We start from the raw sequence: 23,436 nt of genomic DNA, 5'->3' as shown, positions 1-23,436 counted from the left end.
GCTCCCCAATTAATTGTTTAAGTCAGAACGTCTGAAATAATCATTTGAAAATAATTCCTCCGGAAGAGACAGTGGGCATCTAATAAAAGGGGAATGGATAAGTGTAAAAACAAACTACTCATTAAACTCCCACACAAAACAGTTTTGAGAATAAGAAACGAGAACTTAAAAAAGAACTGCGTGACATCGTGATCTCACGTAATTTTGTACATAGGGCATGCCAGGTGTGGCAAATAGACGTAATTGAGGAGTGATTGTACTGAGATTGTTTTTACAAATGCACAGGATCGTGCTTAGGCTATTGCCATTAGTGGCACCTGGCACGGGTAATTTTAAAATTGCTTACAGGTCCACGGTTTGTGAGGAACCTGCAGTCCTTGTACTGATGCTCACTCTTTCGGGGCTTGCACCTTTATAGGGTCTTAGCAGGAAGCAATGTCCACATTCAAATAAACAAGTTATCATCATTCATCATCAGTAGTTGTCCATCCACTGCTGGATGTAGGCCTGACATCTCTCGTGGTCCGCCTATTTAATATTCTGCCTTGCACGCCAGCTCTTTTTTTGTTCACAAAGGGACAGCATTAATACATTCTCTTTTTGGAAACATTCATCAACCTAACCTGCTGTAAACAGAGGTTTTGTTAAAACAGCGATATAACCAAGAGTGAAATGTGAGATTTTAAGCCTCCATTCATCTCGCACGTGTTGTTCCCAGATTGTTCGTACATTTTGCAAAACTCTTCCCCAGCTCTCAACACAAAAACACAGACACGGAATGGGAAGAAATTGCAGACATTTATAAAACCCCAATGAGGTCTTCATGACTTCAAATCAAATAACTTCGTAAGATTGTGACAGTGAAAATATTCAAGTATAGTTTTTTTACCTGGGTCAAAGGTCATAGATTGTTCTTAGCTCATTATCAATGCCCTACCTAGGACCCTGGTTCCTTCTTCTCAGTGTCTGTTGTATGGAATTAGCATAGCTAAAATAAGTGCAATGACTGAAACACTGACTCACTGATTGACAAATTACATTTATTACGGAGACAGACAGTATGGACCAGACGTGCATGTTGGTGGCTTCACTTTAAATAATAGATGATCAATAGATCTCCCCATTTGATGCCGGTGTCTGTGAGATTATGACTGCCCGTTCTCGTCAAACTATCGCACACAAAGTCATCTGGTACTAGTTAGCTGCACCAGTGCATTGGTCGTTTTGCAAACATGATAATAAATGTCTGCCTTAAATTGCACAATGTCATACAAGATGTTTGCCAGAGAAAAGGACAGAAGGGGGTCTCTGCAGAGCCCAAAAGCGTCCTAGGCCCAGGCCGGGTGATGCATCATTATTCATGGCAATAGAGAACGTTCCGATTAAGTATCTCTCTTGTGCTATCCTGTTACTCAGTGGCTACTGCACGACGGTATCCTTTTTTACATTTTCGCAACTTATGCGCGAACGAATGGAGAAAATGCAAACGGTGAGATCCCACTGCAAGGAGTGGTTCTCAACCTTTGTGGTACGGTGCCCGCCTCCCCACCCCCCAAGCAAGATTACTGGTTCCAACAGCACCTCTCACCTCCCAGCCCCTGTGCACCTCCCTCCAGGTTATGGTTTAGAGTTCACGTGTCCACGCCTCTAGTCAATGCGTTGTTAGTAAGGGTTTTCTTACATTTTTGCAAAACTCTTCCCCAGATCTCAACACAAAATATATATACAAGGAATGGGAAGAGATTGCTGACATTTCTAAACCCTATCAGATCTTAATGATTTAAAATCATCATTTTCTTAATCCCCGTAAGATTATTACAATGAAAAATTTCAAGTATAGTTTTTTTGCCGAGGTCAAAGGTCATTGGTTAGCTCATTATCAATGCCATATGCCCCTGGTTCCCTCCTGTCCGAGTTTGTTGTATGGAATTAACATAACTGAAATAAGTGCTATGACTGAAACACTGACTTACAGAGATAAAAATTACGTGTATTACGTAGATAGACAGTATAGACCAGACGTGCATGTTGGTGGCTTCACGTTAAGTCATAGTTGAACAAGCATGCTTTGTCGCCTCAAAGTGGCGTTGACATTGCCCTCACACATTCATAATTTATCCTGCACGGTATCCATGCCGCCGCCTGCATCCCCCCCCCCCCCCATTATTTTTCTATCTACGTGACTTTACCGAAAGACCCAAAGAGTAATAATGATCGTGATAATGCATTCAGAGCATTCCACACATATCCTCAGAGGTTACGAACAAAAACATCTTTGTTTGTTGAACACGTGCTGATGATAGACACCATTTAAGAAAAATAAGAAATAAGAAACAAGGCATCGGAGAATCGAAGCCTTGAGGGACAACGTTGGAAGCCATGCCATCCCCGTCCCACCGTGCACAGTGCTCACACACACACACGCTAAACAAATAAATACACGTGCTTACAAAATGTTCCATGCGATTCTGGGAGATGCACACACATAATCCTGGATGACATCGGCAATGAATAAAACATCAACTTTGTAAAGGCGCTTAAGCACAAAGTAAAATACAAATGTGTAATGTATAACATAAAACATAAAAAAATATGCCGTGTTATAGTCTAAAAGAAGGCTGTTAAGCTGTGTTTAGGATTTGCCTTTGTACCTGGCATCACGATTTTAATCTCACAGTCCGTCTCCGGAATTGAGTTTGCTGTTCAGTCCTTCCTTGGAGGCTTCAAGTTTCTGCTGTCCCCCCAAATCCTGGGAGGTGGATATTACTCGCTGAGCCATCCTGATGCAGGATATATTTTAAACATTTATTTTGTTTAACATAAAATGAAACCAACTTATTTTTGCGGCTTTCGTTCCAAAACAATAAATGCCATGGCATTATACTGGTAGGAACGAAATTGTAAACTGAGTGTACCAGCCTGCAATAGATTAATGTGTCCGTCCGTCCCTCCGTCCGTCCCCTTTCAATACTTTAACGAAGTGAAATCTCGTGCTGTTGGGTGTAAAATCAGCAATAGACAGCGCAGAGACTTGATATGTCTTATTGCACCCAACATTTGGAAGTCACATTATCTCATTTGCGAACTTCGCTTTTGGGGATGTGGCAAATTTACACACAGCCCACAGCCGAATACCATTTGCGAGGCGAAGTTCGAAGGCACCGTGACGTTACTTTGCCAATGTTCCTACCAGCCCACCCTGCAGGGACCTGTTTGTTAATATACAAAACATAAATAAACAGAGCACGTCTAAGAAACAATAGCGCCAGTAAATAACATTGACAATTTATTCATATTTTTCAGCGCAACCGTGAGTGCAGGCTGCCAAGGGCCACCCCGTGATCCTACTATCGATACTTTACCCTTTATCGTTTCAGCGGGTTCACAATTAAGGATCAAGGATGAGCGCACACAGACACAAGCACCATTTGGCTTCCAAGTCCGGTGAACATGACCTTGACGTGAGGAGGTCCGCTCAATTTGTTGCTGGCAAGTTAGGGAGTAGGGTTATCGCATCCTGACAGAACGTGGATGTCGTAAAATACGTTATAAACATTTGACAAAAACCAGGAACTCATATTTTTTAAAATGTTTACTGCAAATGTTTTTTTTTTAATTATCTAAGGACGACAGAAACTTGTAATTCATCGCAAGAAATGCGTGGGCAGAATTCTGTATGAATTTACACCACATTGTATCACGGTATTCAGATATGCAGAGAGACTCTTTAGAAAGTTTAAATTGCAGGCTTTAGCAAAGCAGGTAAAGGTGCAGCCCTGCATTTTCTTGTTCATGTCACTGCTGGCAGACAGGGCCTCCACTAGAGGGACCTCCACAGAGGCACTTTAGAGGCTTTATGGCCTACCCTTGATGACCAGACGTCTTGGAAGAGACGGGAATACCCACACTTTAACCCACCACACGTAACTTTGCAGAGCAGATTTTCTCTTGTCCGAGAATTGTTAAAACGGCTATAAAAAAAGGACCATGAATTGTTGAATCTAAAAAATAACCCTCGAGCTAAATGCATTAATAATTCGCCAGCGTGACGCGGTACGTCAGACTTGCCCCATCCCCAACAGATTTGTGCAGTCCGGGTGTTTGAATGGCAGGGGAGGTCAGCCACGCACTCACAATTTTATTTGAATGACACCGTTCTGAATTCTGCAGTGGGAATGCGAACCTAAGTTTTCCAGAGCAATTGGCACTGCCCCACTTGGCTGCCGACTGAATAAAGTGAGGATGTCATGCCGCAGTCATATTTAATGTACGCTCTTTATATGGAAGTTGGAGACTTGCAATTAATTCATCATTATATTTATATAAGAATACGTTTCTATAATATACCATTATCATCATCATCTGCCATGATTTATCAACTGTTGGATAAAGACCTTTACCGAAAGAACCAATAATATGAGTTCCTGCAGTCACGAAAGTTTTAAGTCAAAATGTAACCGCCTCTACAGGGAGGGTTTCCACATAACCATAAGAAGCAGTTGCATTTGGAGGCTTGCCCCCTCTTTTCTCTCCGCCTGATGAAGACCGCTTGTGTTTCGATCGAACCGTCGTGTTTTTTTTGCTTTTATTTAAATGTATTTTTAAAATTGTATTAAATCGTATTTTCTATCTATCTTCTATCTACGTGACTTTATTTAAATGTATTTTTAAAATTGTATTAAATCGTATTTTCTATCTACGTGACTTTACCAAAAAAACCAAGAATAACATTTCTGATTATCCCGGTTGGCCACGTACGTTGTGAAATAAGTTCTACATACATATGTAGTGTGATAGCGCCGGCTGGCGGACGGCAGTTGCAACTGTGGTGGACAGACAGTATGCACATGCCGGTGAGGGCGTGCACGGTGTGTGGGCAGAGGGAGGAACTGGGGCAAGGGTCACGGAGGACCCCGTCTGGAGGCCCCTGGAACCTGCTGGCGGGTTCGAGAAGGGAGGCGCGGTCAGGGCGGAGCCAGGCGACGCTGGGAGCATAAAAGGAGCCGAGAGCGGGGGGCTCGAGGCTGCCGGTTCTGGGAATGGACTCGAGTCGTCGTCGCTGTCGTCTCGTCGCCGCTGTCGCTAACGTCTCCGCTAGACATCGCGCTATGAAGGAGAGCCGTTGGCTATCTCAGTCAGCGCCGTGAGTGTTAGACGGCTAGTGCTGTGTACAGGCTAGGCTAAGCTACTGTAGAGAGTGTGCGGACGAGACCGTTAATAAAGAAAGTGCCTCCTAGCAACTCCGTCTCTGAATCATTGACACTACAATACATCCACACAGGTTCTGCCCAAGTCTCCTTATCTTTCTCAACAATCAATTCGCCGTCTATAATACGTGACGTGGACAATCTCCACCTACCTGGACATGTTTAAAATTAAGTTAAATTCTTTGGGGGCCACATTGGAACCAGATGCATGCATATTTGGGTGTTTTAAACCCTCATAACAAATGTAAGGCATTCATAAATTTTAAAAATAGTGATGGGAATTCACACTGAAAATTCCAACCGCTATGTTCTGATACCCTCTGCAACTGAAAAACATACAGTCAAGGGGTTGATCACATCGTAATTCATGCTACATAATTTAAACATCAATATTCATGTTATATCGTAATTTACAAAAATCACATTGATGGTGCCTGACCATGTCAGATCTCATAAGTTCAGCAGGGGTCAGTCTGATTAACGTTGGGATGGGTAAAAACCACGTGCTATGAACCTGGCTAATAGAGTTCAATTCCTGGCCACGGCCAACATTAGTGGTGATATCTAAAACCAGTCCTGGGTCACCTCTCCTCGAACTGGCACTTACCAGCGTGGTCAAATAAGGGACAACATCCACCACCACCATTTTCATCATCACTATCATCTTAGTTATCTTCAAGTTTATTATTCATCATCAGCCACGGTCAATCCCATTTCTAGATGAAGGCCTCCCCAAATTGCTGCAGTCGGTTAATGATCTAATTAATTGCCATCAACATTGTTTTAGAGTTTCACACGGCCCTGATTGGCTGTGATATCTATTTACACAATGGGGCTCCACCCATTCTGAGTCACAAATCAGGCTAAAAACAGCCTCATGGAATTTGATGGATTAGTTTTTTTACGGATATTTTGGATGTTGGAATTCTGCAAAAGTGTATAAACAAATTATATGTGACTTAGGCCGATTGCATCAAAATGGGAATGTTTATGCTGTAATAAATTACATCAGACAATTAATCTTTCTATTAAAATCCCTACTGGGAATTGATCTTAATGGCTCTAAAATGCATGCAGAATTGGAATATATTAATATTTAATTATACGTAATTAGCTGGATTTGATTACTGGCAGAAGTTTATTCTTTCCGGAGGGACGTAATAACAACATTGCCTGACTCTTCCTTTTCCCGTGACTGCGGCACATTTCAGGCATTCATAAAAAAAAGCAAGGCCTTATTTTATGGATGGCCAACAACGGCCTGCAGACAAACACAGAATAAAAGCTGGGATTCCAAACTTTTATACGTGCTCAACGCTAAATTATCCACTGCAGTGGGTATGTTTTGACACGGAGCTCATCTCTCTGGGGCTAACAGCAGAAGAGCTTCAATACTTTCCCACTGCTCGCCGTGACCACGATGAACCCAGGGCCAGACAGACGCTCTGGTGGAGAATACGGAGTGAGAGTTAAAGCAGAACGCGCAAGAGACAGAAAGCAGGTCGTTCAAATTAACATTTTGCCTAACATGCCTCACCAACCAACACCATTCACCTGATTTATTTTCATACCGACGCCCCCTTTTTAAACAATGTCACGTGGCAGAGCAGCATCAGGGTTTTATTAATCCGGCATCTAGAATGAGCTCTTGGCTATGGGGGCCTGTGTTGACTTGAGAGAGCAGGCGGGGGGTGTGAGTCGGACCATACCCCCCTGCGCTGCTACGTTTTTCAAAGTAAAAAGTAAAAATTTCATTTGAAAGAATATGTACCCATCGCCCTATTACAATACGGCGCTTGACATTTGGTAAAGCGTGCAGGAAGTTTTTTTTTTCATGCAATGTTTCTCCTGATGAAAAACAAATGGAACAATGATGTTTTAAGATTAATTGCATTAGAATGTTGCAAGAAGTTTTGTTGTTGTCGATGTATGCTAAGGTTTATGAACTCAACGTAGTTCTTATTTCAGAGAACAAGAAAGAAACAACTTCCACACGCTATTATCCTAAGCCCCAACGTCGATGCTCCCCGCCTCACGAACCCACACTCACCAACGCGTCATGGAGTACGGTCAAATAACCGACACAATCAGCAACGCGTCGGGACGCCTTCACCCAGCAGTGGATTGACAAAACTACCTATCGAGGTGGATCCTGTCATCCGCCGAATCGGTGAATTCTGTGGGAATGCAACATTAGTTTTCTTTCCACCTCCCCCCCACCGTGTGCCAACAGAGGATTGACAGGCTGTGTAGGTAACCTTAATTGGTATTCACGGGTGCCGGCGAAGGCAATTAATCCCACTCACGGCGAATCAAGCCAGCAGTGGTGAGACACTGATCAGCCCACTTAGAAGACGTCGTCTGGAAAGGGATCGCGCGGCGCGTGGCCGCACACAGATCACGAGCATTACGTAACCACGGTAAAAAACGAACGTCGCGCTGTGGCACATCGCAGGGCCATCTGTTCCACCCACACCCCTGCATGACGTTAGACGGGACTAAAGTCAAAGGCGATACGTGCGCTTGCAATCAACGCATTTAAGGTTTTTTTTGTTTTGCGGACGCATTAAAAATGTTAATTTCCTTTAGCCGTTCTTCACAAAAAAAAATGTTTTTCTCAAAGTGTGCCGCTTACGTAATTGGGGGGGGGGTTGTTTGCGGTGTATTGCGAAGCGGCCACCCCCGTGCACGTACCCACTCGAGCCGCACACGCGGACATCGGTGCGCGGTGAAAGCGTCCCGGGCAATCTGAATCTCGACGCACGAGAGAGAGACAGAGAGGGCCCAGCGAGTCGCTCGGCACCAAACGATGATTTCACTTTTTTAATCAAGTCTTCAAAAAAAAACTTGGCTAATTCTACAGGCTCCCCCCCCCGCAACTTAAGAGTTAAAAACAATGTTGTTGTCTGATTGGATTACTCTGTAATTTTTTTATTGTTCGCTTTTATCATATTTCTTAATTTTATTGGGATTTTAAAACAGTCGTTGGTATTCTTATTATCACCTTTTAATTTCGCGAAGATTGTATCTTCACTTGTGAATGCATTTTCATTTTTACGCACAGCGCTTTGAGATACTTCGATATGAAAGGCGCGTTATAGAATAGAGGTTATTATTTTAATATGGTTTTACAATGCACGTAGTCGTGGAGCTTAGCTCTATATGCGCACGCTACCTACTTACGTGTGTTGTTTATTCCAGCCGTTGACATGGGAGCCGCGGCCGCTGATGCCTCCGCGTTTGAAGAGGCAACAAAAGTCCGCCTCGGGTTTTCACAGCCTCAGGCGACAAGGTGAGCAGGTGGATTCGCTGACAAACTGGAATGCACTGGAACACGCATTCATCACTCGCGCTGAAAACCCATAAACGCACATATAGACCCATAGCCACACATACAGCCATAGACTCGCAGAGAGTAATTCGCCAACATCATTGGCCGTGAGCGGGGATTTCAGGCTTGGAGCGTACTGTGCTAACCACTACACTACCGCTCTCCATAAACGCAACGATTTCACCGATAGCTTTAATAGACTGTTATGGAAATGTTGTTAGCAAGCACCTGTGAAGGCTGGCACGGTATACGAGTGGATGGGTGCCCAGCACCACGCCCAACTTCCTTTGTCTCCCTTGTACTGATGTTTACACACCGCACCAGATTGAGGATGAGTTATGCTAGGGGAGGCCCAGGACCATTTCAGATAATCATCACGGGTGTTGGCCGTGCGTGGGATTCGAACTCGAGTCGCTGGGTTTGGAGCGCTAACTGCGTTGAGTGTTTATTCACATCCATGAGTATGTATTCACATACACATACGCACTCATAGATGCACACATATTTTACCCCTTAAAACCGATCTATAGTGTAGTAAGTGGGGTTTTATGGCCATTGCGTGAGACTGTGAGTGTAACACATGTGACACCTGTCTTGAATATTTCAAACAAGTGTGCGAAAGCTGAATTAGAGCCTTGCTATTGGCCATAATGGAATGCAGCTCAAGCCTGGCATTGATCTCTAACTGATGCGAACACCACACGTCTGTTGAAAATAACAGGTGCGCGCTTTTGCAAAAGTAGCGTGACAGCGAAGGTGCCATTCGTTAACATCAGAATATTTATCAAAGTAAATAACGCATTGGAACATGAACCATCATGCACGAGAAGTAATTCCAGCCGCTGGTGTGTCTTCTGCATTTCGCTGCTGACAATGGCGGAGCCAGGATTTTCAGGTAGGAGGGGGGCAACCCCTCCAGCAATGAAAAATTATAGGAGTTGTTAGTAAGGACTTGTCCCTTGCTTCTTATTTGACGCGTGTGCGGCGATGACGCAGCCATCGATCGAGGTGTCGAATTCGAACCGCGTTGTGTGAGCTGCATCGCGCTCGCTGAAGGTGAATGCCTTCAGGGACGTCGTCTACTGTATACGCAACTGTGCACAATTCTGAGTCACTTATAAATGCTTTGCCGTTACTTATTGCCAATTATGGACTCAGACTATTGCCCCATCATCTCATAGAGTCCCTGGCACGTAATAATAATATGTTACACAGTGGCAGTGGGGGTCGCAAAATGCCGATTTATTACTAATAAACCCCAATGATGCAATCGAAATTATGGATTTCGAGCGGATCATTGGGGGGGCACGTGCCACCCCCCCCCCCCCCCACTGGCTCCGCCAATGGCTGCTGAGACCCGGTAGCAAATGAAGCAGAGAATAGTTGCAAAGAGCATTATTTAAAAGTAAACAAGTTGGGAAACAATTAATGCTTACGCACCACTGATTAGTACGGTTGGCTACGTACAGTGCGAAAGAAGTACACGTGCGATGAGGTAACGCTCCACAACAGTGGTTGTTAACCTGGGGTGCACGCACCCCCTGGAGATGCGAGATGTCCTTTAGGGGCCGTCCATAAATGACGTCACGCGATTTTGGACGATTTTTATCCCCTTCCTCGTCACACGGCGTCACAAAAAGTCAGACCCTCCCCCCTCAAATATGACGTCATAAAGCTCTGCCCCCCCCAAAAAAACATATTTCCATTTTGAAAATAAAACATGCTTGAAATCGCTTTAAACTATTGTCATTGCAGTGCGTATTTAATGTGGCGCTGCACTCTGATGTTGTAGGAGTGTTGTTATAACAATTAGTGTTGTTATAACAATTCTATATTTATTTAAAGTTGCGCATTTTGATGTGACGTCACATTTCTCAAACTCCCCTCCTCTCGTCACAAATCGTCACAAATGTCTGATCTCACCCCCCCCCCCCCCCCCCTCGGTGCGTGACGAGAAATGGCTAGATTTTTTTAGACGGTAAATAATCGAAACACAAACTAAGCATGGGCATGCAAGTACAACTGTACTTTGTTTCATCAAACCGATGTATTTATTAGCATTGTACATGTTTTACTATTGAGAACCGAAGGGGTACAGGGCTGAAGTAAAGGTTAACCACTACTGCTCTCCAACATGCGTTTGTCTTCAGTCGAATTTAATTAGCGGTTATGGAAGTCAATGGACAGCTGTCAGGGCATAATTACAAACTCATTTTCGCGCTTGTCCTTTGATCAAATTCTTCAATTTTCCCTCTGATAAGTCGCTAATACTACAGGTACGATCGCATTGGGACATCTTTACAGAAGTTGTCGTGTGCCCCCCCTCCCCCCATTACAGGCAAGGTATGGACGGATTGCCAGACCGAGACAATGCTGGAAAGCATCACAAACGTTGCTGAAAAGACAGAAACAACGCTGACAACAACAATAACAACCACCACCACCACGCATTTGTCGTTCCTAGTAGCGACTCACATTCAAAGGGCATAGACCCACGAAAATACACGACATTGCAGTAACTCGCTGTTTCAAATGTTTGCCAATGTCTCTCTGTGTTGTAACAAAAGCAGTTGCTGGAGAAGTCAGCTCAGTGTCTCAAAACCCTCAGGGCCTCCCCAGGCAAATTGCCTCCACAGACCCCCCCCCCGTCCCTTACCCTATGCCCAAAACCTCCATTATATGTTCCACCAGGAGACAATGCGCAGGGAAAGACGTACTGGGGAAATGGTTGGGTAACAATGACGTGACCCACATTGGCCCGGGAATAGCGCTGGGTTTTATGAAGTGGCCCGTCGGGACTGAGTGGGAAACAAAAAATAAATAAAGCGGGAACACTACTTACTGGCGTTGGCGGATGGGCAAAAGCAGGAAGAAGGAAAGAGCCTCTATGACAAGGCGAACTTTTGGCACGAGCATACAAAGCAATCACAGCGCCGCCGGCAATGCACTGTAGGGATGTCTGCGTGTGTACGGCGAATACTTAGCATGAGTGACCAATGGGTGTTTGGTGCTCGGATCGTCACGTGAGTAAAATGCCCATGGTGTGTGTTGTCCACCCTCCTCCACCCGACGGAGCCAAGTAAACGACGTTGTCACGTGATGAACAAACGTGCCGTTATTTGTGGTTGTGCAATTGCTTTAGCACACTGCGACGTTGGAGAGTCAGCCACACACTTGTGACATGGAGGCACGACATTTCTCTGGCGGTTGCAATGAGCATCGTCAGAATTCCAGCAGTCAAATTCTGGCAGCCATCGATCAACCACCCCTCATAATGACGATTCCGTTACTGTTTAGTGTTTATTAAGTTTTATAATTACAATGCTAATTAAACCATTCCATCCATTCTCAATCCACCAATGGATGGTTCCACTCATCACCCAATGTCACAGCTCACCATGCTGGTCAGTGCAGTTTAGCGAAGGGACTGTGTAGGGGGAGGATGGGAGGGATGGGGAGGTTCAGGGCCAGTTTATATACCATTCATCATTTAAGTTTACAATTGATAAGCATTATAAACCCATAACCCCCCCCCCCCCATACCTATGCATTGTGGTAGTGTAACCCACTCCCATATTTCATATCACATTCTCAGAAGCTGCATTAAAGTTCGTGTTAAAAACTCTCTCATGTCGAAAGCGCGGGGATCGAGCAACAGTTGGGCTTGCGCACCGCACTTGAACGTCGCTATGTTTAGCTGCGCGTACTCACGCCACCCCTGACGTGCCACGTCCATCGTGCCAGTAGCCTGTGCAGAGCAGCGGTGCTCATGACCCACGCCTCCTCGTTTATGTGGCACGTGAATTCTTCATCCCACTCTGGGGACATACACTGCACTCTTGGCAAATATGTGGAGGGAGTTGGGGCGGGGAGGGTGGATGGCAAGTACCGGTTTAGAAATCAATCGCCATGGAATATTAGCCGTGGCTGGGAATCAAACTCTGGTTGCATGGTTCATATGCGCAGTGCAGTAGTCACTGTAAACACTTTTCTCCCAAATATAAAAGGTCACCACTAAAAAACATAGCACTTGATTTATATGCATTGGCCAAAAGGCCTCCTTATATAATGATAATAATTAAAAGAGAACTCAAATAAAACGTTAAAAGCCCATGTTTTTTCAAGTGGCAATGCGAGCATGAAATCACCCTTATTGGCTGTGACATCGCATCTGTAAAGAGCTGTGACCAAAAGCCCTTTCAATGCTCAAGAGAGACCCCAAGCCAGTAATCAGGCTTCTGCAGTGGTCTTTCCTCAGCCGTTCTTTGGAATAAACATTGTGATGCGACGTTTCTTTTTTGCTTGCCACGTGACCCATTGGGACAATTCATCATCGTTTCTGGCGCGGCGACAACTTACAGAATCCAGCTGGCGTTTTGGGCATGAGGGGAGCAATCTGGCAGTGGCCCTGGGAAGGAATGCAGAGGTTGCTTCTCAGCCACGAGCGCAGACATCAAACGCCTTTCGTAACCTTGATCGACAATGAAGTAAGGAAAACACGTGCGCGCGCATGCAGCGCCAACGCGAGCCACAGCGCCAGCAGTAGATTTTGTAAATTCCCCGCACAAGGTGAGGTCAAAGAGCGCCAGTGTGAATGATGGCGCAATGCACTTTCCACCAGGGCTGCCACAGATGGGGAAATACCGCTGTTGCCCTCGGACTTGGCCTCCTTCGTTGACCCGACGATGGAGAATGGTGGCTTCAATGTACTTCATGGTCCACGGTTCCACCGCGGAGATGGAGCGATGAGATCCACTCGTGTGTAGGAGCTGGATGGATGTCTAATTGTGAAATTCTGAGAGATGCCAACAGCTTGGAGATGATAGATCCTGGCTGATGGTGATGATGGGGGCAGAGGGACCAAAGGGCTGGAAGAAATTTGCCTGGGATTCAATTCCAGATCAAGTACAACACTTGTCAACAGAATTCCTTGTTTTTAAGGGAGTTGACCACTATTCAATTGCGTGACTGTAAACCGTGCAAAATACTCCCTTAAACTTCTGTAGTTTATGCCATATATTTGTTGATTCGAGAAGTGGTGGAGTGGTTGGCTCACTCAACTTGGAACCTGTGACCTGGGTTTCCCAGCCATGGATAACAACAGTGGTAAGCATAAATCTGAACTCGTCCTGGCCTCTCCTCCAACTTCACCAAACTCTACTCCAATGAATGACATTGCATTACATTCGCTGTGGACGAACAAAGTACAGGCAATAATTTGCATTATGTCAAGAAATCTCATTAAACTTTATTATGCGTATTCTGGGATCCTACAAATGTGGAAATGTGTCCCTTTAGAGAAATCAGTAGTTTTTTTAGCTTCATTTGGAAACTTGTTTGCTGTGCAGGAGACCCAACCGATAGGGTGTACTTTAAAAAAAGTGATTTATCTGCTACACTGTTTGGACGACTTTATTTAGGAGTGACTCAGAGAAACTGAGCTTGGGAATGTTCTAGAAAACGATGGTATGTTCACATTAAAAAGCCGCATACGAATGTAAACAAAGGCATAACACTGCTTTGAATCGTAGAGCCTCTACTTTAGAAATATATTTTTTGACAGCATCAGCCACCGTGTGCCTCCTGAAAACCCAATGAAGGCGTTTCAGTGGACAACGAGCTTCTTTCTTTTGTCCCTGCAAAGCTTCTCACGAGTGCTCATCTCCATTGTCGAGACACGACGGGTGCACTCAAACCGTATGCAAAAACGAGTTTGATGTCAGCTTTCAACTTCAACTTCGCAATCGGCCGAGTGATCACGTGGGCCACCTTCCGAACGCGTGCCCCGTCTCGGTCGCGCGTTTGCTGCTGCCAAGTAGGGCGCAGCCATTCTCCGAGGTTCGTATTCAGCTTTGGCATCAGCTGCTGTTTGTGAATGCATTTTCTGCTCGGCGGTTTGTGCGCTGCACTGTGAACCCGACGGCCCGAGATTCATTCTCTCGAAATGTGAGTACTCTCTCAACTGGTTCTGCCCAACACCCCCATCCCCTGCACTAACATGCACCGCCCAGCGTCATCGGGAGACCTGCATCCAGCATTGGATTAATGAAGGGGTGTAATTATTTATATTCATTATCATCAGGAGCGAAATGCTAACTACCTTGCCTGGTATACAAGAGGCCCTGACACCTCTTTATTTGGAGTTTGCATGTTCTCCCTGCGGTCACGTGGCTTTTTCTCCGGGTCCTCCGGTTTTTCCCCTCTACATTTATAAACATGCCTTTAGAGTATTTGGCTGCTATAAATTTCCACACGAGAAGCCACTTCAATGGGCTATCATTTGTGGCCGGGTCGGTCCTGAAAAAGAGCTATTTACCTCAATGGGCCTTACCTGGTAAAATAAAACCAGTTTATAGTTTAATCGTTGCTAGTTGATCTTATATCGATTTGTATAGCGCCTTATTCTAAGACTGGATGAATGCTTTCATCTCTCATGGTTTCACAAAGCAACATTCCATCTGGCTTCTGAATAGGAGCTGATTTCATCACTCCAACTTGGTTGTGCTAGGGTTATGAGAGTGGTAGAGATTTGTAGACATACAAGTCTACCATGAACAACAAATCCTCCCTCCTTCTAGGGAAAGATACACAAATAAAACAGTTGTCTTCCCACAGTAAATGTGTCTTGTTATATCTTGCCCGGATCAGGTTACTTCTTATATGGGATAATTACTTGGTCAAATGCTACACAGTTAGTGCTGCACACAAGACGCTTGGATATGGAAAGCAAATTGTGACATTCAAGAGTATGTTAGGCTCATTGGGAAACTGTGCCATCCTCGAGGTGGTCGGTTAGCACAGCCCACTGGGATTTTGTGCAACAATTACTTGAATTTGCGTGAAGTGCTTGTTTATAACCAAGTACGCTCTCAACTACAGTTACGTAAAGTTGCATCGGCGATAGCGATTTCTGTTGAGCGTGCCAAAAATGGCGAAGATGAAAATGTACAAATGCATTTCCTGTTGATAATAGCACTCGTACAAACAAAAGGCTAATGTAAATATTAACGTAGATTTGTGTGTGTGTGTGTCAAAACGGTCGCGCAGCTTTTAGCACGCGGTTAGCGCGCTGCGCTCGGGACCCCTGGCGACCCGAGTTCGTTCACGCTCATGGCCAACACCAGTGACGATTATCTGTGCCGGTCCTGGGCCTCCCCTAGGTCGTCTGCGCCTCGAATGAGTACCTGGTGTGGTGTATAAACATCAGCATGAGGGAGACAAAGGCAGCCGGGCGTGGTGCAGGCCACCCACTCTATTCCGGCCTTCATAGGTGCTCGCTAACAGCATTTGCCCCAATAGACCGTTAAGGCTGTCCGGGGAATCCTTTTCTTTGATCTGAAATATGTATATTAGTAAAAGCCACATAAACCGCTATTTTATATTCACATACATTTCCTGGCTTTTACCTGGCCTGAATGCGCACGGGTTGGATTTTTATTATGATTTATTTTGCGATCGCTGTGATGTGCTGTCGGGTTGGACAAGCGTGTTGTCTTCTGGAACAGCACAACCGCGAAAACCGCCACAGGTAGTTTTTTTTTTACTCGGCTGTTGCACAAAATAACGTGAGCCATGAAAAGTGGCCCTTAAAGATCCTATTGCTCATTTACAAGCCTCCCTCGCCCTGTGGAATTACTTTGATTGCAACACTCAGCCGAGCAGTGCTGCACCTTTTCCCCTGTTTCTAACTCGCACGGTGTGGGCTAGAATAAGCTGAGGCCTTGTAAGCAGCGCAGGAGGATTCCCCAGGCGCACGCCAGCCTTGTTGACGAGCAATTACATTTGAAAGGCTCGTTAATTTTGGTGCAGGCTCCCGACTCTTAATTCACCGTACTGAAAAATGAGCTTCATGGGTTTCATAATAAAAAAAAATATATTTTTTTTTTCAATGAACACTGGCGAGTCTGTAAAACGTCAAATGTATGTGCAGGCACTTCGTAATTACTAAGAGCGCGATGTTCAAGATGCGGAGTCAACACGCGTGTGAATCGAATGTCACAATAATGTTGATCAAGAGGGATCAACGCCAATAGCAGCAAGAGACCACCTCACATTCGTCTCCGCCCCGTTCGTGTTTTACTCCAATGAGATTCGACTGTTTTAATTAATTGATGAGTTGTAGAACCACTAAATAAATTGATTTGAAGCTTTCGTGACTGCTGGAATTACTCTTTGTTTCGTTGTGAGAGACACACAACATGTGTGTCTCTGTGTTGTCTCCCTCTCTGCTTGTGTGTCTGTCTGTGTGTCTCCGTGTCTGTGTTTTGTCTCTCTCTCTCAAATTTAGTTCTACCTGATGACGGTTGATTATGTTGCAATCGAAACGTCGTACTATATTATTATTCTTTCTTTCTACGTGACTTTAATCGAAAGAAACAAAGACTAAATAAGTTGCCAACGTTCTGTCCAACAACGTCCTATGTATTTAGTTTCTTCTAGATTTGAAGCTTTCGTGACTGCAAGAATTCATACTCTTTGGCTTTATTCGGTAAAGTCACGTAGGTAAAAAAAAAACAAATTAAAAGCAAAGAAACAATAAAAACACGACGTTTCGGCCACAACACAAGTGTTGTCGCGCTGTCGTCCCGACAGTTCTGTTCCTTCACCTGAAGAAGGCCACTTGTGTTGTGGCCGAAACGTCGTGTTTTAATTGTTTCTTTTATTTTAATTTGTTTTTTTTTTTTAACCTACGTGACTTTACTGAATAAAACCAAAGAGTTTTTTTAGTTTCTGTAAGCCCTATGCTGGTCGGTGCCGCTTTGGCGTAGCGACTATATCTACACGAGACTTGCGATCTGGAGGGGGGCCAGTTTGTCATCCTGGGCACGTTTATTAAATCGCCCCCCACCCCCGCCTCTGTTCACCCAGCGGTGTAAGAGGCTCCACCATCGTTCGTGAATGCGCCAGTCGTCGCTTGCGTTGGGGTAAAATGTGGACAATTCCTTACCCTCTTCCAAGACGTCTGGCCGGCGTGTCAGAATAGATCAAAGTACACTCTGGAGGGGCTCGCTGGAGCGCCCTCGAGCGGAGATCCTTGCGCTAGCAGGAGCGTGAGCGAGACATTGCAGGGCTGTACCTTGACTCACATACCGGTCTCTTCTCAACAATGTTTTTTTTAACATGCCTACTCTTCCTCCCGTGATACAGCGTGGATGCCTACATCCAAATAATGAATTTGTCTCTTGCTTATTTGTAATTTGCTCGGTTTTTTTTGTTTGTTTTCGACTTCCTCTCAGGCGCGTTCCTTCCTTTGGCTGCCACTCCGTCATTAGTCTTGGCCACCAGCCATCATCCCTTCAAGGGATGTGCCCTGCCCACAACTCACTCATTTCCCCTTGAACGTCAATCTGGTGTCTTTAACTTGCGTACGTTCTTTGATCCATGTGTTCCTCTTCCTGCCTCTAAGTGCAACTAACGTCCACCACATTCAAAACATTCGCTTGCACGTGCACACCCGACACGTACACTTACCATGGCAACGCGCGCGTGCGTGCGTGTGTGTGTGTGTTTTACGAGATGTATTTTGAAACGTCAGTTAATTGAAAATAATTTTAATTACATTGACAATAAGTGGCCTCTATTAAACAGAATGCATAATGCATTTCATGCATAAACTTAATCAAACATAACTAGAATATGCAAAGTTATGTACCGGACATTACCATATATTTTCAACTATCAATGGATTACATTTGGACTTTTGAACATAATCTAAATGCTAAATAAGCTATAAATGATACATAGAGGAAGTCCGCTATTATAATGCTAAAGAGGATCATTTTTATGTATAATATAAGTGCAATGAATACTCAGCAGACAAAACACCACACTTACCAAACACAGCCTCTTACCTGCACCACTCCTCCGGGAATGATTTCCTGTGGGGATGGTTTAAACATTTTTTCGAAAGAGGTGTTTTTTTTACACGCGGAAATAATTATAATAATAAACATTCCAACAAGAATGAACGTTGTCCTTCAAAATTGCCACTTAAATTGGATTAACAATCATAATCCTCCTCATCGTCTTCTACTCTACAATGTACCAAATCATCTGCCGTGTTCGATCTCCAGGTAGATGAAGGCCTCGCCAAGTAGTCACCACCTCCCATGATTTTGCGATGTAATAATCCACCTAGCACCTGCACATGAACCTGATTGCATCGCTCCATCTCCTCGATTTATAGCGTTAGCTCAAGTGTTCAGCGTTTATGGAAGCCCTGATTACCCATGTACTTATACCAAAACATAACTTGACCAAGTCATCCAATAAAATTTTGTGGAAACGCATTGTCTCTCTTCCCCATGCCATCACAAATCCATTACGGCCCTGTGATGATGCCACCTCACTCCAGCGAATTCGTTGAACTCAATGCCCCATCTCCACGGGGGGCAATTTGCCAGGCACATTATCTCCTTGAGCTGCCGTTCCACGAGCAGTCTCGTCCATCGGCCATCATCCCTGCTGATTGACACGTCCTGCCAAAGCCCACTCACTCACACTCTCTTCTTAACAGCCAAAATTATTATCTGTGATTGGTGTTTGCACTCTGATACATGCATTTATCTTTCTCTCTCTCAGTGCATTTCGAAGTTTGCATTCCTCCACATTCCTTTGCGCACTTTCACGTTTTAAATAAATTAGTTTTCAATCTAGATTTAAAAGGGCATAGCTCCAGTGGCTTCCTAATATCGGAAGAAATAGCGTTCCAGACGGCCACAGAAGTGCATCTGAAAGCGCGCGATACAGTGACCGTCTTTGTTCAATGGTTATAGGCTAAGGGGAAATATGGTGGGTAGCAAAAACCATTACAGAACAATCTATTTGTATTCCTAAACTCCCACACTGTGCGCCACAGCCAACTCAGCAGCAGCAGTAGCAGCAGGGTCACTAACATTTTTTGCTAAGAAAAGTACGTGGGGCTTTGCCAGGGCATATCGCCGTGATCAGGGATGATGGCCGATGGTTAAAAATAATAACGGAGTGGCAGCTAAGGAATGGAAAGCGTCTGAGACGAAGTCCAATCTGGAGACGCAGCTATGAAATCAGTTCGCGTGCAGGCGCTCGGTCGATGATCACGTCACAGGATCACGAGCAGTGGCGGCAGTATGGGGGGAAGCTTTTCATCCAGCAGTAGATCGACCACGGCTGATCATGATAACGACGGAACGTCCTGTTGTGTTTTTCAACGATGTCACTGCAGAATTGTGCTTTACTTTGTGTTGTCTTTGCAACAAGGTTCAACATTTTACAATGGAGCTCATATGACCCTCATTGGAAAGACATCAAGAACGTTTTGCAGAAGCGTCACTGCGATCACAACAAACCTTAGTTAATACGCCCACTGGCAACTTTTACAATCGACGCTTACAAGCCATTACTCAAACTGAGCTCGTGCATTTTTTATCAATGTTGTTTATCGCACTGTCAAGAGAATGGGCAACACACTTTCTAAACCTTTCCTGCAACAATAACAAGATAATGGAAAAAAACACGCTCTTGTGTTCAGTGTGTGCACGACACAAAAGAGATCGTGCATGTATCTGACAATGAACCATCTGGCAACAATAACATCTTACACAATCAAATGCATGTCATGTTTGCCAAGTGTTTGCTGTGGAGTGTTGGTAAAATACGAATAATAACCCTTGTTGCAAAAGCAGACTCTTTACATAAAATGCCAGTATTTAAATGTGGTGCAAAAGTGCACGTAGCTTTCCGAAAGGAAATTCTCTTTTCAATATTAAAAGTTTGAAATTTAAAAAATGCTTATATTCCACAAAGGACGTAACATTATCTATTAAAGTGATGACAATGCGAAATCCTAAATTTGATCCAAAATTTGATGAATTCATTTTCACTCCAAACACAGTGTGTAACCAAACAACAATGTAATGTTTCGTGTATAAACAGTCATGTTTTGTGTATAAACAGTCATGTCAATTTACCACATGGGCTCATACCATTAACAACATTTAATAGCTTTTGGACACCACATTAGTATTTCCTTGAATTAACAATGCATGATATGAAATTGCATTCAATGACAGATTTAAAAAGTATAAAAGAACTGTAATTAATATATATTTTTTGTAATTCGGCTAATATGCCTATGGCCAAGCTTAAACATTCGAGAGCTCATCGTTATCATCACCCTAATCAGCCACGGTAAATCCACTGCTCGGTGAAGCCATCTGCAATCATCCACAAAGCACGTGCACATGAGCTGATTCAGTCCGTCCATATCCTTGGTGGACATACTGTTCGAAGCATTCCAATGCTTCTTGACCTTCGACCCTTTTAGTGACATGTCCTGCCCAAGCCCGCTTATTTTTTTTTGTTTTTAAACAGTTTAAAGGACATTGTTAACCTGACCTCAAACTAATAGTCCATGGGCGACAGCAGAATTGGTACCACCTCAGGTAGCAAAATTTTAGTCGTACCAATTTCCTCCTCTTGATTATAATCAAGAGCTCAGCTGAACTAAATATTATTAGAGGCATTGACAATTCCCACCTTTCCTTTCAAAGGAGAGGGAAGCTCTAACATTGACTACTCTACGATTCATTTATTTGCATGGCAAACAAGAGTCAATTATTTGACGAGTCTACTCTTTTCAACACACTAACTTCAAATGGATATCACAAAATTAACTCTTATTGGCCACGTAAAAAAGTAGAACCGCTAAAGTTATGCCACCTCAGTTGGTACCAGGCAAGTTAAATATCTTGTCTGGGCTCATGGACTCCTCTTGATTATAATCAAGAGCTCAGCTGAACTAAATATTATTAGAGGCATTGACAATTCCCACCTTTCCTTTCAAAGGAGAGGGAAGCTCTAACATTCACTACTGTACGATTCATCACATCATCATCAGCCATGATTAGTCCACTGCTGGATGTAGGCCTTCCCCAAATCGTTGCCATCTCTCAAGGTGTCTGCGTTGTAAAAATCCAATAGACACTTGTGCAGTGTTGATTTAATCGCCCCTCCTCCACCATCATTATTCTTAACTGGCGGCCATCAGCCCTTCTCGGCGAAGCGTCCTGCCTAATTTTACATTAACAGATTGACATGCTAATCTCTCACAATACAATGGCCACCTCCACAGCTTCGTAGTCGTGGAGGTATACCAGCTCTCCGATCTTACATTTACACGCAAATTCTATCTCGAGTCCCGCCCACTTACCCTTGGGCTACACCCATCTGTAGCCCCACCCACTTACCCTTGGGCTACACCCATCTCTAGCCCCGCCCACTTACCCTTGGGCTACACCCATCTCAAACCTATATAACATCCTGCTTCAACAGCTCTCCGATCTTACATTGACATGCAAATTCCATCTCTAGCCCCGCCCACTTACCCTTGGGCTACACCCATCTGTAGCCCCGCCCACTTACCCTTGGGCTACACACATCTCTAGTCCCGCCCACTTACCCTTGGGCTACACCCATCTCAAACCAATATAACATCCTGCTTCAGCAGCTCTCCGATCTTACATTGACATGCAAATTCCATCTCTAGCCCCGCCCACTTACCCTTAGGCTACACCCATCTGTAGCCCCGCCCACTTACCCTTGGGCTACACACATCTCTAGCCCCGCCCACTTACCCTTGGGCTACACCCATCTCAAACCTATCTAACATCCTGCTTCAGCAGCTCTCCGATCTTAAATTGACATGCAAATTCCATCTCTAGCCCCGCCCACTTACCCTTGGGCTACACCCATCTCAAACCTATATAACATCTTGCTTCAGCAGCTCTGCCGCTATATTTTTTCACCTGATGACGGTTGCGTGTGTTGTGATCGAAACGTCGTGATTTTTATTTATTATTATTTTTCTATCTAGGTGGCTTTACCGAAAGACCAAGAGAATATGAATTCCTGCAGTCACAAAAACTTTAAGTCAAGAAGTGCTTTGTCTTAACCACGAGGAGTAAATTATTTTGGTCTACAAGTCCAGCCCTATCCCCACATTTATGCTGTCAGTGTTGTCGTAGGAAATGTAAATAGTTTAACTGCGGGAAGATGCTTCGGACATTCATACTCCACTAGACCAAGTGCTGATGGTTTATTGTTCAACTTCTGCAGCCATCCAGGGACAATGTGGGCTCTCAGCACATTGCGTCACGTGCTGCCCAGTGAAGCCTAAAAAAAATAACCCGTGGCATTGTTTGCAAGAGAAAAAAACTGTAGCAGTTATCGCCAGAGGAAATTTGACTATTCATAAAGTAATACTGTGATCCTGTGCGACTAGGACATCCCTAAAGCGAGTAATATCTCAATGGGCGTGATCATCATCAGAATTATCGGCCTTGATCTATTCACTGCTAGATGAAGGCCTCCACATACCGTTGTTACCCCTCACAGTTCTGCGATGCAGCAAGCCATCTAACTCCTGAACGTAATCTTATCTCAACGCTCCATTTTAGATTCCAAAATGCATCTCTGTTCGTACGAATGGAGTATTATTATTAACCTCCGCTATCTATAAACTTTCCCAGCTAACACCATCCCTGATGGATTGATAGCTGCTGGTGACAGGGGGTGGGGGGGGCTTATCAGGCTTGAGGATGTTTTCGACTATACTTCACCACACTGGTCATTGACTGCTGTAGAGGCAGCAAATTTTGGCTTGTCTCTCGGCGAATATCTGGCTGCTGTGAATGCCTCGTGGAGCCAAATAAAACAGGCTTAGAGGCACACGCAAGCTTCGGTTCTTTAAATCCGCGCGACGTCGCCGTGCGAAGAACCGCGCCAGTGTTTATTGCTTCAAGCACACCGGCGCGTTGGAGAGCGATGCCTCCGCGGGGTTCCACAATCCAGTGGATATCTGAGCCAGTCCCAAGCCTGGATAAACAGGAGGAGGGTGCTGATACTTCGGCCGAGATTTAT

At 44.5% G+C, this 23,436-nt stretch overlaps 1 long non-coding RNA gene across 3 annotated transcripts; it reads left to right on the top strand.

Annotated features, from left to right (window-relative positions):
* The first annotated feature begins 7,473 nt into the window (after positions 1–7,473).
* Positions 7,474–13,083, top strand: LOC142924151 (uncharacterized). 3 transcript variants are annotated; one of them, XR_012941312.1, is made up of 3 exons: positions 7,474–7,627; positions 8,409–8,499; positions 10,877–13,083. It is a non-coding gene; the product is annotated as an uncharacterized LOC142924151 (long non-coding RNA). The 3 variants fall into 3 exon arrangements; XR_012941311.1 differs by lacking the exon at positions 7,474–7,627 and adding an exon at positions 7,639–7,750; XR_012941313.1 differs by lacking the exon at positions 7,474–7,627 and adding an exon at positions 7,767–7,928.
* Positions 13,084–23,436: the final 10,353 nt, after the last annotated feature.

This window comes from Petromyzon marinus, chromosome 9 (assembly GCF_048934315.1).
Source record: "Petromyzon marinus isolate PM22_M1 ecotype Great Lakes invasive population chromosome 9, UKy_Petmar_22M1.pri1.0, whole genome shotgun sequence".
Classification (NCBI taxonomy): Eukaryota; Metazoa; Chordata; class Hyperoartia; order Petromyzontiformes; family Petromyzontidae; genus Petromyzon; species Petromyzon marinus.
The sequence above is the reverse complement of the archived record's forward strand: the minus strand, read 5'-3'. Positions and strand labels throughout refer to the sequence as shown.